Genomic DNA, 19922 nt, shown 5'->3' with positions numbered 1-19922 from the left:
ACCACTTCCCACTTGCCTTGTCCATGGACCTAACATTCCAGTTTTCTATGCAATATTACTCTTTACAGCATTGGACTTTACTTCCATCACCAATCACATACACAACTTGGTGTTGTTTTTGCTTTGGCTCTGTATCTTCATTCTTAGTAGCATACTGGGCACCTACTGATCTGAAGAATTCCATCTTTCAGTGCCCTATCTTTTTGCCTTTTTAAATGAAATCCCTTATGATTATACAGTAGAAGTGACAAATAGATGCAAGGGATTAGATCTGACAGACACAGTGCCTGAAGAACTATGAACAAAAGTTCATGACATTGTACAGGAGGCAGTGATCAAGACCATCCTCCCCAAAAAATGAATGGAAAAAAGGCAAAATGGTTGTCTGAGGAGGACTTCTAAATAACTGTGAAAAGAAGAGAAGTGAAAGGCAAAGGAGAAAAGGAAAGATATACCCATTTGAACGCAGAGTTCCAGAGAATATCAAGGAGAGATAAGAAAGCCTTCCTCAGTGATCAATGCAAAGAAATAGAGGAAACCAATAGAATGGGAAAAAAACAGAGATTGCTTCAAGAAAATTAGAGATACCAAGGGGACCTTTCACACAAAGATGGGCACAATAAAGGACAAAATGTTATGCACCTAAAAGAAGCAGAGATATTAAGAAGAGGTGGGACGAATACACAGAAGAACTATACTAAAAGATCTTCATGACCCAGATAACCACAATGGTGTGATCACTCACCTAGAGCCAGACATCCTGGAATGTGAAGTTAAGTGGGCCTTAGGAAGCATTACTATGAACAAAGCTAGTGGAGGTGATGGAATTCCAGTTGAACTATTTCAAATCTTAAAAGATGATGTTGTGAAAATGCTGCACTCAGTATGCCAGCAAATTTGGAAAACTCAGTAGTGGCCACAGGACTGGAAAAGGTGAGTTTTCATTCCAATCCCAGAGGCGGTGCCAAAGAATGTTCAAACTATTGCACAATTGTACTCCTCTCACACACTAGCAAAGTAATGATCAAAATTCTCCAAGCCAGGCTTCAACAATACATGAACCATGAACTTCCAGATGTTCAAGCTGGATTTAGAAAAAGCAGAGGGACCAGAGATCAAACTGCCAAAATTCGTTGGATCATCGAAGAAGTGAGAGTTCCAGAAAAACATCTGTTTCTGCTTTATTGACTACGCCAAAGCCCTTGACTTTGTGGATCACAGCAGACTGTATGGAAAATTCTGCAAGAGGTGGAAATACCAGACCACCTGACCTGCCTCTTGGGAAATCTGTATGCAGGTCAGGAAGCAACAGTTAGAACTGGACATTGAACAACAGACTGGTTCCAAATAGGAAATGGAGTACGTCAAGGCTGTATATTGTCACCCTGCTTATTTAGCTTATATGCAGAGTACATCATGAGAAACGCTGGAATGGATGAAGCACAAGCTGGAATCAAGATTCCCGAAAGAAATGTCAGTAACCTCAGATATGCAGATGACACCAGCCTTAAGGCAGAAAGCAAAGAACTAAAGAGCCTCTTGATGAAAGTGAAAGAGGAGAGTGAAAAAGGTGGCTTAAAACTCAACATTAAGAAAACTAAAATCATGGCATCTGGTCCCACCACTTCATGGCAAATAGATGCTGCTGCTGCTGCTGCTAAGTCACTTCAGTCATGTCCGACTCTGTGTGACCCTTTAGATGGCAGCCCACCAGGCTCCCCCTCCATGGGATTCTCCAGGCAAGAACACTGCAGTGGGTTGCCATTTCCTTCTCCAGCAAATAGATGGGAAACTGTAAACAGTGACAGACTTTATATTTTGGGGCTCCAAAATCAGTGAAGATGGTGACTGCAGCCATGAAATTAAAAGATACTTGCTCTTTGGAAGAAAAGTTATGACCAACCTAGACAGCATATGAAAAAGTAGAGACATTACTTTGCCAACAAATGTCCATCTAGTCAAATTTTGGTTTTTCCAGTAGTCATGTATGGATGTGAGAGTTGGACAGTAAAGAAAGATGAGAGCCAAAGAATTGATGCTTTTGAACTGTGGCATTGGGAAGGCTCTTGAGAGTCCTTGGACTGCAAGGAGATCCAACCAGTCCATCCTAGAGGAAATCAGTCCTGAATATTCATTGGAAGGATTGGTGCTGAAGCTGAAACTCCAATACTTTGGCCACCTGATGTAAAGAACTGACATATTTGGAAAGACCCTGATTCTGGGAAAGATTGAAGGCAGGAGGAGAAGGGGACATCAGAGGATGAGAAGGTTGGATGGCATCACCAACTCAATGGAAATGAGTTTTAGTAGGCTCCAAGAATTGGGATGGACAGGGAAGCCTGGAATGCTGCAGTCCATGGGGTTACAAAGAGTCAGACAGGACTGAGTGACTGAACTGAACTAATTGGAACTGCATGTGCAAGAGACTCGGGTGATGTGAGTTCCATCCCTGGGTGGGGAAGATATCCTGGAGGCGGAAATGGCAATTCACTCTAGTACTGTTGCCTGAGAAATCCCATGGACAGAAAAACCTGGTTGGCTACATGATCCATGATCCATGGGAACTTTGAACACATCCTTTATTTTGTAGGCAGCTGGGAAAACAACAGAGGACGTGTTCTCAATATCATACCACACATTTGTCCGCATTGAGAAAATTCAGAGGGAGTCTGCTAGAAAGTCATCCTCATTAATTCTCTTACTTAAAATAAAATTTGGGGTACAGGTAGCATCCACAAGCTTATTTTGTACTAGGCTTTTAGTGTTTATTTTTGTAATCATCTTATTCTTCCCAAAAAAGTTAACAATGGGCATGATGTTCTGTTCCTTGAGTGAAAATTTAATGTTCAACTTTGTGTAAGTTTGTCAATTGTCTCGATCATAGGAACAATCACTTTTACCACTGTCATGTACAAAAAGAGCAAACGTTGGCAAACAAACTCATAAATGTAATTATAGACTATTTTATATTTTGGAGAAGGAATGACAACCTACTCAAGTATTCTCACCTGGAAAATCCCATGGACAGAGAAACCTGGTGGGCTAGAGTCACAAAGAGTTGGACATGAATGAGCACCCATGCACATTTTATGGTTATAAGAGTAATTTTTAATATTCATTCATGAATTCTTAGAGGAAATTTATGAAATTAAGTATTAATAAAATTGGATAAAATGTCCCCCTTATATGTAGTAGATGGATATAAAATATTTCTGGTTTTGAAAAATTAAAAAATAGTAAAATTGCTGATGATTACAAAATATTGATGATTATGACAATTTTCCTCATAAGTTATAAAGGAATTGCAAATGTCAGGATTTCTGTTATGCTAGAATGGAAATGTGAAAGAAAATTTCCAGCAATTCAATTTCAGGAGCTGAAACACCAAGTGGGTATAAGTTGTCCATATCCACATGCAGAGAGAAGCTTCATGTGGTGAATAGATGATATTTTAAAGCTAGACTGAGACAAGTGTTCTTTGTCAAGTCTTTGAGCTATTTCATCTTCAAACTTAATATTTACTCTGCAGGGTTGGAAGGACTCAAAAATATGAAGTGAAGCCACCAAGATTGTGTCTAATGGTTTAGGTGGTTGGTGAGGATATATCCTTAGTTGGAAAATGTCCCCATGAGCACGTGGAACCCCTTTTGACTCTTAGATTGATTCTCCTCCCGTTAGGAGGAATAAGGTTTGGGAAAATGAGATTTCTGAGACTCCTTCATCATCAAGGCACCAGATAACATTCAGAAACAGAAAAAAAAAAAAAAAAAAAAAAAAAACCCACTTAACTGAAATAACTGCAGAGGACTATGGAAGTCTGTCCTGTTTCCCCAGAGGAATTTCTTACACCATGCCTTTTCTTCACTTTATAGATACGTTCATTGTAATTATATACCTACTGTATTATGTTTATTATAAAAATATTTGGTACTTTCTTACATCCTTCCACCTGACTCATAGAAGAGGCACACCATCTCACTTTGCAAACCAAGGGAGTAGATGCATTTTGATCACATTCTAAGGGTTCATAAACATTAGTTGACAAACAAGTAATTAATTAAAGTGGCAGTGTGAATATGAAGTCAGATACTATAATGTTTTCTTGGAATTAATTCTGTTTAAGAGCTACAAATACTTCCTATGCATAAATCCTGGTCTAAAATCCTTAAATATAATGTAATCCTTTATTTTGGGGGTTCTTATAAGAACTGCCTAGAAAGTGGAAGTCTCGCAGGGACTTCCTGGTGACCCATGATTAAGACTTCACCTTCCAATGCAGGGGCTGCAGGTTCAATGTCTCATTAGAAGCTAAGACCCCAAATGCCTCACAGCAAGAAAACCAAGATGTAAAATAGAACCAGTGTAACAGATTCAATGAAGACTTTAAAAATGGTCCATACCCAGGAAATCTTTTAAAAAATTGTATTTTAAAAACATGGCTCTCACAACCACACTGGCATTGGAGGGTTAAATGCTTTCTTAAGTATGACTGATTAGGACATATTGCTCATTTGGAATAAAGAAATAAACTTTCTTGATTAAGGTATGAAAAAGGATTATGAATAATCTTATTTTAATTATATGTCACTATTGAAGATCCTCAGGAAAATACTTTGCAAAATATCAATCAAGGTATATTAATTAACTTAGTTTACTTCTTTTATGGTAAGGAGAAAAGTTAATTTTACCTCCATTTATTTATATTCTAATGTATATTGAATTTATATGGTTCAGTAAGGGATATTTCTAATCTGCAGCCATATTTCCAATCAGATAATAATTGATTTACAATCAGATAGTTAAGTTTAAAAACTTAAAGATACCAAAGAGATTACTAAGTGTTTTCAATGGTAAATACTATCTTAAAGATTTGGAACCTATGTAAATAATGTTTTTGTTTCATTCACTTGTAAGGGAACCTTGTTTTATGTTAGAAGAAAACTAATTAATTATAATACATATAGGGATATTCTTGATTTGTTTGCATTAACAAACCTTAACAGAAACATTAATTTTTTAATACATAATTAAATGTATTAACATAATACATTTTTATATAAGAACTGAATGCTTACTGATAAAAAAATTGACAATATTACTTTGAAATTGCAATTTCTACTTTTTAACTTAAATGTTTTATATTGAGAGTTATGAAGTTAAAACTTATTTTTGACCTATTTACAAAACTTTATCCATTAGTTCCATTTACACAGAGAAATGAGAACTTGGCTTTAGAATTTAGCTGGAGGTATAGTTATACACCTAATGGTCCCTAAAGATATGCTTTTCAGCTCCCAAAGGAAAAGCTAGATCTCCTCCACCTATTTACTAGTGAGAAAACATACATTTATTAATATAGTTATCAATAAGCTATTCTTAAAATACATGAACTTTAAAATTTTACCTTAAAGACTTTACATTTTAAAAATATGAACAAAATAGATGGTTATTTTTATAAATGGACATAGGATTTTATTTCCTTAATAATCTTTTTAGTATAAAATCCAAATAAATATATTTCCACTAAAATATGATTCACAAACATTAGCCAATGTATACTTTCTGTTATAAATACAGAGATCAAAATGTTCCTGGTTATGCTAAAATCTACATTCAGAAAACCCAACCTTTCAGGTAACCAAAATTTGTTAGAACTGTCTGGGATCCTTTGCATCAGCAAATGATCATATTTATCTTTTTATTAGATTTTAATTAACTTATGAATTTCTCCCAGTCTGAACAACCTATATATTATAGTTGGGAAAAATAAGTAAAAATTAAGATATGGACCAAACCTTTATGGTAATCAGTTTCTTTGCAAATATTGATGATTGTACTATGAAAAGAAACTTTTTAGTCTAGTAATATATTTTAGTCCCTATTCAATTAAATAGACACTATAAGAATATTTACCAGAGTATTAAAATTTGTGCTAAAGTTTTCCAGTCTACATATTACATATTAATGATGAAATCATAACTCTATCATTGCATTTTCTGACAACTTGATGTTATAGTCACAATAAATAATGTAATAAAACATTATTTTGTCTAATTTCCCTCATATTATTTATACATATTGATTAAACAAATTTTGATAAATGTAATAAAATGTAAACCTGCTCTAAAAATAGAAATAAATATTATAGTCAAATGAATAAACACACTAGTCATGTCCCTAGGTTTATGCACAGACCCATACTGTTTATCCTATAGTTGAAATATAGATATAGCCCAACTGAAAGTTTTATTTTCATTAACCTTAACTGTGTGATACAGAAGGATCACAAAAGACAGGTTTTGAAATTCCTTATTTTTGTTCAAGTGATTAAAAAATTTTACACAAGCCAATTAGATATAAAATTTTAAAAAGTATTACTGATACATATACACACATATATGTGTATAATATTCTGTTATCAGCTCCCAAGTCTTTTTTCTTGTTTGTACCATCAAATGTAGATGCTGACTGACATTCTCCAGGAAGAGAATCCTGAGAATGGTAAGCAGAAATTCTATAATACTGTTTCTAAGAACTGTTCGCTCTGTTGCATTTTCTTCATTTGACATCTTGCCAAATCCTCTTGTCTTCATTTGCAGGATAGAATTGAATGTTTGTGAAGACTGAGACAACTTTTCTTTAAAATCTACCAATTCATTAGACAACTGAGATTGGAGTTAAGGTGCTTTATAATATAGTAAATACAAAAATGAGCAGTCCTCTAATCAGCCCCTAGAAAGCAATTTATTCTGGAGCTTTGGAATTTCCTTTGTTTGCTCTCTGTATTAAGGCTTTGGGGAGAGTCATACTTTTCATATGATAAACTCCCTTCTGGAAATATAAGGTTGTATGATAGTTCAGTTCAGTTCAGTGGCTCAGTCCTGTCTGACTCTTTGTGACCCCATGGACTGCAGCACGCCAGGCTTCTCTGTCTATCACCAACTCCCGGAGCTTACTCAAACTCATGTCCATCAAGTCAGTGATGCCATCCAACCATCTCATCCTCTGTTGTCCCCTTTGCCTCCTGCCTTCAATCTTTCCCAGTATCAAGGTCTTTTCAAATGAGTCAGTTCTTCAAATCAGGTGGCCAAAGTATTAGAGTTTCAGCTTCAGCATCAGTCCTTCCAATGAACACCCAGGACTAATCTCCTTTAGAATGGACTGATTGGATCTCCTTGCAGTCCAAGGGACTCTCAAGAGTCTTGTCCAAAACCACAGTTGAAAAGCATCAATTCTTTGGTGCTCAACTTTCTTTATAGTTCAACTCTCACATCCATACATGACTACTGGGAAAACCATAGTTTTGACTAGACAGACCTTAGTTGGCAAAGTAATGTCTCTGCTTTTTAATATGCTGTCTAGGTTGGTCATAACTTTTCTTCCAAGGAGCAACCATTTTTAATTTCGTGGCTGTAGTCACCATCTGCAGTGATTTTGGAGCCCAAGAAAATAACGTTACTAAATGTATGATGTTACTAAATGACAAATAATGGGTTGGCCAAAGAGTTCGTTCACGTTTTTTCTTAAAATGTTATGGGAAATCTGAACGAACCATTTGGCCAACCCAGTATAAACATGGCTAGTATATACTTCACAAAGAATACTGGAGTGGGTAGCCATTCCCTTCCCCAGGGGATCTTCCCTACCCAAGGATCGAACCCCCATCTCCCCCATTGCTGGCAGATTCTTTACCATCTGAGTCACCAGAATTTCATATAAATCTGACTTCTACCATATACTTCCTTTTAAATTCAGTTTAAAGCACAGTCTAATGAACATTTACTGAGTGCATAATTTATGATAAACTTTATGCTGAATGATGGAAATAAAAAGATTAACATGACAGAGCTCTTTCTCTCAAAGTATCTCACTTCTAGTTGGGGAGGAATAAAGAAATAATATACTAAGATGGAAATGGATGAAGAGCTTAAAAGAAGGAGGAATGCTGTGTTATTATTGAGAAATTGTAAGATGTTTATATATGCCAATGATATCTGCCATTGTATTAATATTCTCATTCTGTCAAAGCCTACAATTAAAAGTTCTTTTGTTTGGGTTCAACTGAAAGTATTCCTGCACAGGTCATTTTTATTTTTACCACACATAGCTATTTTACTTTCACTTAAAACCTATTGGACCAAAAGAACAAATTTGTTGTTGGATATTATATTTAGTATTTTCATTCCATTGTATATGTCTTCAGGCCAGTAGACAAAGATAGAATTTAGTCAAAGGATTTCTTATATAATTGAATCTATTAGAAAAAGGCTGTATTGTTATTTAGCAAGATAATTGTCCTCTCTCTTAAATTATTTAATTCCTTTCCAAAGAAATAGAAGATGCTACAGGCAAAATATCTACAATATCTTCATCGTTTTAGCCTGTAAAGGATAAGCAGCAGGTTGATACCAGACATTTTTGAAACATTTATGAGGAAGCAATGAGAGAGCAAAGATTTACTAGCTCTCACATTAAGAACAAAGCAAGTAAAATATATTCTATTTCATATTCTACTGAATTAAACAACAGGATTTGCTTGGGATTTAGCAGGTATTCTGAAGATCTATTGTTTAGAGAAATTGTCCTGTATTACCTTGTCATCTAAATGATGTCACCTAAATAAAAATACTTTAAATAATTTGAATCCACAAATTCCTATTTAAATAAGATACTAGAAGGCAAAGAATGAGTTGTATATATGGTTATAAGAGTAAGGAATGATTATATATTTGAGATAACAAATATTTACACCTGTGTTATTATTCTTACCTAATTTATACTTTAACCTACTTTGCATCAAAAAGTGATACCTCTGAAAACTGAGATCTAGAAACCAGCTTATAGAATGTACCTAGAAACATTTCCCACCATTTATGATTGTTCTTCTTTAATTTCTAAAACTTGGCCAAGTTCAATATGTGGTATATGTTACCAACAGAAGCTTTCATGGTTAAGAAACCAAATTCTTTTTACCCTTTATACAACATTTTTTTGTTGTATATCAGTACTGATGAGCTGATATCTAAACAGTTTGCTTTTCTAAATTCAAATAATTAAAGAAGAAATTGCTATCTTAAAATAATTTATCAAAATCAACAATAATATACTGCTACATACCTGTGAGAATGGCTAAATCCAAGAAAATGACAATATCAATTGTTGGTGAATTTACTGAAGAATGCAGAAGGAAATGGCAACCCACACCAGTATTCTTGCCTGGAGAATCCCATGGACAAAGGAGCCTGGAAGCTATATTACAGTCCATGGAGTTGCAAGTGTCAGACATGACTTAGTAACCACCACCATACGAAGAATGTAAAATCTCATTTACTACTGATGGGAAGCAAATTGATACACTTGTGGGGAGAGTGTAGGGCAGTTTGGCAGTTTCTTACCAAATTAAACATAGTCTTATCCTATGATCCAGTAAAGGATTTGAAAACTTGTATCCACAAGAATATTTGCACAGTAATGTTTACAGTAGCTTTACTCATAATGCCAAACAAATAGAAGTTCAAGATTCTCTTTGTGGGTAAGTGGATCAGCAATAAAACAATAAGATGGGCCAGAGTTCCTTAGAGAAATGTCTGATTCTAGGCCTGGGGCAGGAAAGTTAAGTGGTGGTTAACCCAAAATATCTTATACTTTCAGAAAATGTTAAGACTTATACCTCGAATACACACACAGATGGATATATGTAAGATGTCACCAAAGTCAATTGAAAGAGCCCCCAGTGGTCAAAGCTTGATCAACTTTAACCACAAAATATATAAAGTAGCTTTGGGTTATAACCTCAAATACACAAACCATGTCTATGAGACTATAGTGATAAAAGTGAATGTGAAATTCGCTCAGCCATGTCTGATTCTTTGTGACCCCACGGATCCATGAAATTCTCCAGTCCAGAATACTGGAGTGAGTAGCCTTTCCCTTCTCCAGGGCATCTTCCCAACTCAGGGATAAAATCCTGATCTCCTGCATTTCATGAGGTTTCTTTACCAGCTGAGCCACAAGGGAAGCCCAAGAATACTGGAGTGTGTAGCCTATCCCTTCTCCAGGGATCTTCGTGACCCAGGAATCAAACCAGGGCCTCCCACGTTGCAAGTGGCAAAATTATGGTATGAAAAGAGGCAGGTTGTGGAAAGTGGTGTAGAGTCCAGAAAGTATGACCTCATCCAGGTGACCAAGGTCCACGTCAGCAACCACAATTTCAGGTTGACAGTATGGACTGTTGATACAGGGGGATGAAACGGACACTTTGACGGCATGGACCCCTGATACAAAGAGATGAAACTGACGCCTTACGATCTTCATCCCAACAGTCCCAAACTCAATCTAGTCATGGACAAAAATCAGACAAATTCCAATAGACAGACATCCTACAAAATGCCTGACCATTTCAAAACTGTCCATGTCATCAAAACAAGAAGAATCTTAGAAATTGTCACAGCCAAGAAAAGCCTAAGGAGACAAGATTTATCAGTATAATGTGATATCCCGAGTGAGCTCCTGGGTAGGAAAAGAAAAAGAGCCTTAGGTAAAAATTACAGAAAAGTGAATAATCTATGAACTGTGGTTTATAATGCTATTACTGTTATTGTTTATCACTCAATCATGCCCAGCTCTGTGACCCCATGGACTGTAGCCTGCAAGGCTTCTCTGTCCATGGGATTTTCCAGCCAAAAATCCTGGAGTGGGTTGCCATTTCCTCCTCCAGGGGATCTTCCTGACCCAGTAAACCCATGTCTCCTGCATTGGCAGGCAAATTCTTCACCACTCAGCTGCTTGGAAAGCTTGATTTATAGTAATGTACCCATCCCGTGGGCAGAGGAGCCTGGCAGGCCACCGTCCTTACAGTCAAAAAGAGTAGGACACAAAGTGACTTAGCAGACAGCATTACTTCATTAATCGTAGCAAGTGTACCTTACTGACATGATATTAACAATGGGGGGGGGGGGAGCAGTGTACAGCATATGTTAAAAGTCTATACTATTTTTTCAATTTTTTTTTCTGTAAAGCTGAAACTCCATTAAATATAAAATTTACTTAAAATGACCACTTCATATAATTTCTACTTAGTAGTATCAATAAAGTATGTTAAGAATATCTTAGATCTTCAGCATATATGACAACCTATCCCATTGCTTGTCCCTAGACTGGACCTCAGTAAAGCTCAAAATACCAGGTTGGATGACAACATTGAAGCAGGGAGGAAGGGAATGGATGTGGTACCATCAAGTCCAGTGTTTTGAAATTGCCTGGCAACCTAAGATATGATGATGGTTAGAGAATTACTGTGGAGAAGGCAATGGCACCCCACTCCAGTACTCTTGCCTGGAAAATCCCATGGACGGAGGAGCCTGGTAGGCTACAGTCCATGGGGTCGCTAAGAGTCGGACGCAACTGAGCGACTTCACTTTCACTTTTATGAATTGGAGAAGGAAATGGCAACCCACTCCAGTGTTCTTGCCTGGAGAATTCCAGGGACAGGGGAGCCTGGGGGGTTGCTGTATATGGGGTCGCACAGAGTCAGACACAACTGAAGCGACTTAGCAGCAGCAGCAGCAGCAGCAGAGAATTACTGCTATCAAATGTGAACCTAACAGTTATAATAAACATGCAGAGCTTAAAGCATTGTTCCTCAAATAACATGTATCTGTAGTGTTTAGAATATATATTATATACCACTGGTATCAAGTACCCTTAAAAGTCTTTAGAAAAGGTATTATTGTACAACTAAAATATTGAGTATTTTATTTTTTAAGAGATGGATGTAATCAACAGATATAATTAAAGAATTTGTCTATCTAAGGAAATTTTAGGCTTTTTACTATGCTCCATAAAATAAAACAAAGTGCACATTAATTTATCTGTCAAATGTTAAATAAATAAATAGCAGTGGTAAAAAATACTTCAAGATCTTAAGCATCTTGTGATAGAGAAAAACTTTCTAAGCTTACATGTAGTGAATGAAAAGACATTTCTACATTAAATGTAATCATGAAAACCTCTAAATTTCTTGTAAGTTACTTATCAAGAAAACTATAAAAATGTGGCATAATATAAGATTCCTCATCTTTATAGAATATTTACAAACCAATAAAAAAAAAATTTCAAATCCCCAAACAAAAACGGGCCAAGTAAGATAGTAAATAATTCACATAAGTAAAATTACAAGTGTAGATATATGGAAAAATGATCAAATTCTCTAATAGTCAAGTAAGTATGAATTTAATGGTTAATATTTTTTAAGTATTAAAGTAGCAAAGATTTTTCAAAGATAACTCTAGTGTTGGCAAGGATGCATTAGAGTAAAATATTGAGTATTTTACAAAATCATCCTTTCCATGAGCAAACCCATTCACTTAAATGACAGGGTAGATGTGGAAAGAAGTTTATCAATTCCTGGGGATAAATTCTGCTACCATTCTCTTCTTCACTGCTTTCTGCTAAAAGTGAATATTTGGACGTTCATAATAGCTATTTGTCCCTTGGCTATTCCAAGTTCATAGGAGAAATGCCTGCCTTCTCATCACTGCTAAATCTCCTTCTGTGTCTGCTCAAAATTTTAGTATATTATTTAATTTTTTCTCTTTCTACCTCTTCTTTCATCAGACCATGCAAAGCACTGAGTCACCAGGTATGGCTGCATATTCCCTGGCACCACCCTGATAACTTCTGCACAATTATCTCCATTACAGATGGCAAAGCTTGCAGAGGCAAATGTTTTTGTCATTTTGCATTGAAAGTGAAAGTATTGGTCTCTCAGTCAGGTCTGACTCTTTTTGACCCCATGAACTGTAGCCTGTCAAGTTCCTCTGTCCATGGGATTTTCCAGGTAAGAATACTAGAGTGGGTAGCCATTCCCTTCTCCAGGGGATCTTCCTGACCCAGGGATCGAATCCAGGTTTTCTGCATTGCAGGCAGATTCTTTACCATCTGAGCCACCAGGGATGCTTTGGAGGGGGACACAAAATACATTTTGAAGTTGTAAGAACCTTTTCATACAGCTAGGTAAAAGTTTAATACAAAAAATAGTTACTAAGAATATCCGCAAGCAGGTAGCTTGTGATGTCCAGTGTTAAACACAATTTGCCTAACTCAGGGCAGGCAGAACTTCTTGTCAGACGAGATAATAATACAGCTAGGGCTAAAATTTTTACTTGGAAACGCACTTTCAACTCTTGATTCTTTTAGCATAAAGCCTGATGAGTCTTATCAGTCTTCTTGCTGCTGCTAAGTTGCTTCTGTCGTGTCCGACTCTGTGCGACCCCATAGATGGCAGCCCACCAGGCTCCCCCATCCCTGGGACTCTCCAGGCAAGAACACTGGAGTGGGTTGCCATTTCCTTCTCCAATGCATGAAAGTGAAAAGTGAAAGTGAAGTCGCTCAGTCGTGTCTGACTCCCAGCGACCCCATGGACTGCAGCCTACCAGGCTCCTTTGTCCGTGGGATTTTCCAGGCAAGAGTACTGGAGTGGGGTGCCATTGCCTTCTCCATCAGTCTTCTTAGTGTGTAATAAATTATAGGGACTCCTTTTCTTATGAAATTTCATTGGTGAGAGCAAAACTATACAGCAAAACAAAATACCAACCTCGCCCACCACCAAAAAATGGCAGTCATCCTCATTTGTATTGTGCTGTTGCTGTTTAGTGGCTAAGTCACATCCAGTCCCATGGACTGTAGCCCAGCAGGCTATCCATGGGATTTCCCAGGCAAGAATTCTAGACTGGGTTGCCATTTCCTTCTCCTGGGGATCTTCCCTGCCCAGGGATAGAATCTGCATCTCTTGCATTGGCAGGCAGATCCTTTACCACTGAGCCACCTGGGCAGGCTTTATATTGTGTTGCTTTGGATTAAATACAAATGGTATCAAAATCTGTTTTCTGCAACCTAAACTATCTGTCAGAGAAGTCAATGGCAACCCATTCCAGTACTCTTGCCTGGAAAAGCCCATGGACAGAGGAGCCTGGTAGGCTGCAGTCCATGGTGTCGTGAGAGTCGGACAGGACTGAAGAGACTTAGCAGCAGCAGCAGCAAACTATCTGTGAGTGAAAGTTGCTCAGCCGTGTCTGACTCTTTGTGTCCCCATGGACTATATAGTCTATGGAATTCTCCAGGCGACAATACTGGATTGGGTAGCCATTCCCTTCTCCAGGGGTTCTTCCCAACCCAGGGATCAAACCCAGGTCTCCCACATTGCAGGCAGCTTTTTTACTAGCTGAGCCACCAGGGAAGCTATCTGTAACAAAGTGTGATTCTTTACAAAACTGGTAAATTTGAATTTAATGTAATAAACTTTTTTTGCTATGGTTGATTTTAAATAAACATCTGTGTTTACCAAATGTCAAGGTGATATCTTCTAGGCTGCCTGCTGATCAGAATGTCAGTTTTCACCAGAATATTTTAAGCTATTTTTTAGTAAGAGCTGGCTTATTCATTATCTAACTTTCACCTATAGAGCATTTCCAGTGTCTGGCTAAAGTCACCCAGGAGGCCTCAGATACAGTTTTATTTAGCCTGTGTATCCATTTAGCACTTCCTTGTAGTTCTCAGCTTTGTCCTTTCCTTTGGGATCAAAGAGAAGAGAAGCATCAGTAAGTGAAATGATGGTTCACCTGGGAAATCCGGGCCCCACTGGCCCACACGCCATTACAGAAACAGCATGTCGGGCGACATAGACATCCCAGAGTTCCTTTCTGTCCATGTGGTTTCCTTTACCCATTGTTGATAGAAAAGTGGCTATGCCAATCGATGATAGGTAGATCATCGATATATATTTAAGAAAGGATGTGAAGCTCATGAATTTAGGTTCATTTAACTGATTTACAGGTAACTAAAATGCCCTTTCTTCTGGCAGATAGTTAGGTTTGCACTTGGTATTAGATGAAAAGCCCCGTTCTTCCAATGGCATCCTGTGACCTGTTATTGAAATGGAGCAGGACCCTGTGGTCCTTGCCCCTCATGTCTGCAGCCGGCTTCTTGTTGGCAGAAAAACTTGAGCCAGAGAATAAGTTTAATCAGAGATGTGAGAACATGCAGAGGCAAAGGAAAACAGTACAACAAGGCTAAATAGGAATGGTTTAGTTATTAAACTTAGTCAAGGACCTTTAGTCCCTCCTCAAAAGCTACAGATGACATTCTGAGCCCTGTCCTGTGAGCTGTCTTATATAGTCAGAAACCCCCACCAGGTGCAGGAAATTAACAACGTGATGACCAGAATGACATAAGCCGCACAGTTCTCAGAATTGGCCTCAAGGAAATGGGAACAAACTGGCCCTAGACCTGAAGATTAACTGTACTTAAAACAGTCAAGACGATGCCGATCAGATTACCATGTGGCCAGGTGCAAGGTTATCATAGGAGCTGACCACACTACTTCTGTATGCAGCCCCCTCCCTCTGTCTATGGAAGCCTGCACCCATGACTGTCAGGGGTTGGTGGGGGGTGGGGAGGGAGTCAGCCTTTGGATAAGACTCTAGCCCTCCCCCAGCCCTTTCTGCTGGTCTCTGAAATAAAGCAAACTTTCCTTTCCATCAGCCTTGTCTTTTTATTGGCTTTTGCAATGGGCCCGCGCAGGGCAGGGGCAGCCGGACCCGCTTTCAGTTAGTTTTCGGTGCCCACGTGGGGCGGCTGCTTCTCAGCAGACGCGTGGCCTTGATAACTCCCTGGGAGGGCTTCGAGAAGCTCACTGGTCGTGTCATGGCTCACTAGCCCCAGGAGGCGGGTTTGGGTGGACGTTCTAGCAGCTGCAGAAACCGTTTTCTTCCAGGATCCTCCCTGTTTCTCCCCCTGCTCAGCACTGGCTGCCAACTGATGCTTTTCCCTGGTGGAATGGAAAGGTGCTTCTGGAAGCTCCAAGGCCAGGTAAGTCCACGGGTGTGTGCCTGGTTAACTTCTGAGCACTGAGGGTCATCTGGACATTTTGCTAATTGACTCTGACCTGTGTCTGACTTTGAGTCCTGTAAAAAAGCAGAGACATTACTTGGCCAACAAAGGTCCATCTAGTCAAAGCTATGGTTTTTCCAGTAGTCATGTATGGATGGGAGAGTTGGATTGTGAAGAAAGCTGAGCACCAAAGAATTGATGCTTTGAACTGCGGTGTTGGAGAAGACTCTTGAGAGTCACTTGGACTGCAGGGAGATCCAACCAGTCCATTCTGAAGGAGATGAGCCCTGGGATTTCTTGGGAAGGAATGATTCTAAAGCTGAAACTCCAGTACTTTGGCCAACTCATGTGAAGAGTTGACTCATTGGAAAAGACTCTGATGCTGGGAGGGATTGGAGGCAGGAGGAAAAGGGGACAACAGAGGATGAGATGGCTGGATGGCATCACCGACTCGATGGATGTGAGTTTGTGTGAACTCTGGGAGTTGGTGATGGACAGGGAGGCCTGGTGTGCTGCAATTCATGGGGTTGCAAAGAGTTGGACACGACTGAGTGACTGAACTGAACTGAACTGAAACTTGCTTATATCAGGCTTCCCTGATGGCTCAGTTGGTAAAGAATCCACCTGCAATGCAGGAGACCATGGTTGGGTCCCTGGGTCGGGAAGATCTGCTAAAGAAGGGATAGGCTACCCACTCCAGTATTCTTGGACTTCCCTTGTGGCTCAGCTGGTAAAGAATCCTCCTGCAATGCAGGAGACCCTGGTTGGGTCCCTGGGTTGGGAAGATCCCTGGAGAAGGGAAAGGCTACCCACTCCAGTGGGGTCCCAAAGAGTTGGACATGACTGAGTGACTTTCACTTTCTCTATGTGAAGTATGTTTGATTAGTTTCCTCCGATGTGGCCTGTGTGTGTGCTTAGTTGCTTCATTTGCCTGCGAACTGTAGCCCGCCAGGGTCCTCTGTCCTGGGATTCTCCAGGTGTGAATACTGGAGTGGCTTGTCATGTGCTCCTCCAGGGGATCTTCCTGAACCAGGGATTGAACCTGAGTCTCCTATGGCTCCTGCACTGCCAGCGGATTCTTCACCACTGAGCCACTGGGAAAGACCCTCCGATGTGGATGACTAGGCAATATATAATATATTTATATAGTATATAAACAAAAGGTAGGCCTAGCACCAAGGAACATGGACAGACCCAGAGCAGAAGGCTGAGCCACTCTGGCAATGCCAGAGCAATATATTGTTCATCAGTACTTTCTATGGAATGATTGACTATTAAAAGGGGAAAATGATAGAAGTTGACATATAAGGTATGAGGAAGTCATTCTGCCTTATACATGATTTAATTTGAACTTTAACCAAAATGACCTGTCTGTGCCCTATTAACCATACATTGTACACCTGCTTGTGACATTTATTAGACAGCCCTGTGAGGATGCTGTGGAGGCCACTGGGATCATCAGATTCAAGAAAGAGTAGCAGTGCGGAGCCTTGAACCTGGGTGTGGTGAACACAGAGGGAGTGCAGTCTGTAACCCTATAACAGCCAGCGGCACTGGTTACTCTGTGTGTGTTCAGTCGCTTCAGTCATGTCCGACTCTGCTTCTATGGACTGTAGCCACCAGGCTCCTCTGTCCATGGGATTCTCTGGGCAAGAATATTGGTGTGGGTCACCATGCCCTCTTCCAGGAGATATCCCCAACTCAGGGATCGAACCCATGTCTCTGCACTGTGGATGGATTCTTTACCAACTGAACCACCAGGGAAGCCCCGCTTTACTGTGATCTTGCCTAATGTATAGAAACATCAGATTCCACTGTGCATCTGAATCTAAGGCAATAGTATATTTAATTAGAAAAATGTCAAAGGGTTGTGTGCCTCATCATTATTAAAAACATCAACTACAATTTAAAGGTGATGCTGAGTGAAAGCCTGATTCAAGTTTAATTTAAAAATAATAATAATTAAATTAAACTACTGAGTGAGTAAGTGTGTACTCAGTTGTGTCCAACTCTTTGTGACCCCATGCACTATAAACCCCAAGCCATGAAATATCCCAGGCAAGAATACTGGAGTGGGTTGCCATTTCCTTCTACAGGAGATCTTCCTGAACCAGAGTTCGAACCTGGGTGTCTTGTGTCTCCTCCATTGGCAGACAGGTTCTTTACCACCTGGGAAACCCCAATTAAACTAAGGTAAACTGTACAACCTCTATGGTTATTTTGCAAAAAAAAAAAAAAAAAAAAAAATACAGTAAAGGACTTCTTGTTGACGCCCTCCTAATTTTTTCTGTCTTCTGTGGTATCAGAGCAATAGCTAGGTCTATGACACATTCCCTCTTAGCTAGGCTGCCCGATGAATAACTGGCCCGCCTTCTAGCTGATTGTGTGCGGGTTTCTGCGGCCAGCGGAAAGGCAGGGATGATCTTCCTGCAGTTCTGGTTGTTCCTGCCATCTTGCATCATCATGATTTCCTGCAGCTAAGCCTGTAGGAACAATCTGATAGAAAAATTGGGCCAGCAAGGCTCAGTGATTCACCTTGCAGGCTAGTCACTAGCTCTTTTTTTTTTTGCCAACAGTTCCAATGATATTATAAAGTCTTCTACTCTGAACTAAACCTCTTACTGATTAAAATACCTAGAGTGGTTTCTACTTCCTGCATTAAGTCCTGATTGATGGATAGAGGCAGTGTCCACACCCTATCTGAACAGTGCAGGATGGAACAGTAGGTTCATACAACAAGCAAACTGAGGACCACAAAATAAAAATTGGTTCTACCTGACATCACACTTCATGTATGTTTGTTTTTTAAATTCTTTGCATATAAGGAAGATAAGACTTATAATAATTCTATTTTAAAACAATCTGATTTCACAAACTGTGATGAGGAATGCCAAGTAGGAAGAACAATGTACAGGACTAGATATCACCTCAGTTCCAAAACAATATTTTAAGAGTGTCTGTTGTATTTTGAAAGTGGCATTTGACACAAAAGGTGTTAGAAATATTATTTCTTCACACAACAAATCTGAGCAGCTACTGTCATTTGTGAGAGGTTTCTTCATTCTGCAGCTGATGACATTGACTCTACCTGTCACAGTGATTACATACAAACGTCAAGGATGTTGTATCAAACATAGTCCTCTCTTGTTAAATATTACAATACATACCTAAAGTCAAATTCTTTCTAAATACAACAGCATTTTTTGTATTCTTAAGCATATACTCTGTGAATTCAGAAAATATATTACCATATTTCATATCATGCCACATTTTTACATTAAGTTATATATTAAATGTCATCTGGTAGAATGGAGATACAGAGATATACTCATGTATTAATTATTCATTTACTCAACACTCACTGATGGAATTCAGACTTTGCCAAATGTTTTATTGGTGTTTCTTGGAAATTTGGTAAAACGATAATCGATTAGAGGTAGATGTAGCAAAGAATGTGTATTTTGCTCTTCTGGGGGAAATTTTTCATAAGCATCATTTAGTTCAAATTGGCTGAGTTGGCCGAGTCGTTTAGGTCTTTGCTGCCTGCCTGCCAACTCGCTTCTGCCAGTTACTATGACTACAGTTGTGAATTCGTCTATCTTTACAGTTGTATAAGGTTTTCCAGCATTTATTTTGAAGCTCTTTTATTAGGTGCATAAATGTTTGGGATTATGACATCCTCTTAATGAATTAACCCTTGATCATTCTGAAAATCTCCCCTTTATTCCCAGTAACAGCTTTGACATGGAATTTACTTAGTCTGTTATTGATATAACCACTAAATGTTCCTTGGCTTCATCCTAACACGGCATTCATCCTAACACGGCATTCATCCCATCCATTTACTTTTAAACATTTTGTGCATTTATGTTACATTATGTATTTGCATTAAAGTAATTTTTAGGCAGTTTTTATTTGTTCTTGCTTCTTATCCAATGTGGCAAAATTTCATATGATACCATGAACAATTAATGTGATTATTATTCTTACTGATTTTGATTAAAATGGGTGCATGTATTTAAAGATAACAAAAT

The sequence above is a fragment of the Bubalus bubalis genome, chromosome 22 (assembly GCF_019923935.1).
Source record: "Bubalus bubalis isolate 160015118507 breed Murrah chromosome 22, NDDB_SH_1, whole genome shotgun sequence".
Classification (NCBI taxonomy): Eukaryota; Metazoa; Chordata; class Mammalia; order Artiodactyla; family Bovidae; genus Bubalus; species Bubalus bubalis.
Note: the sequence above shows the minus strand (reverse complement) of the source record.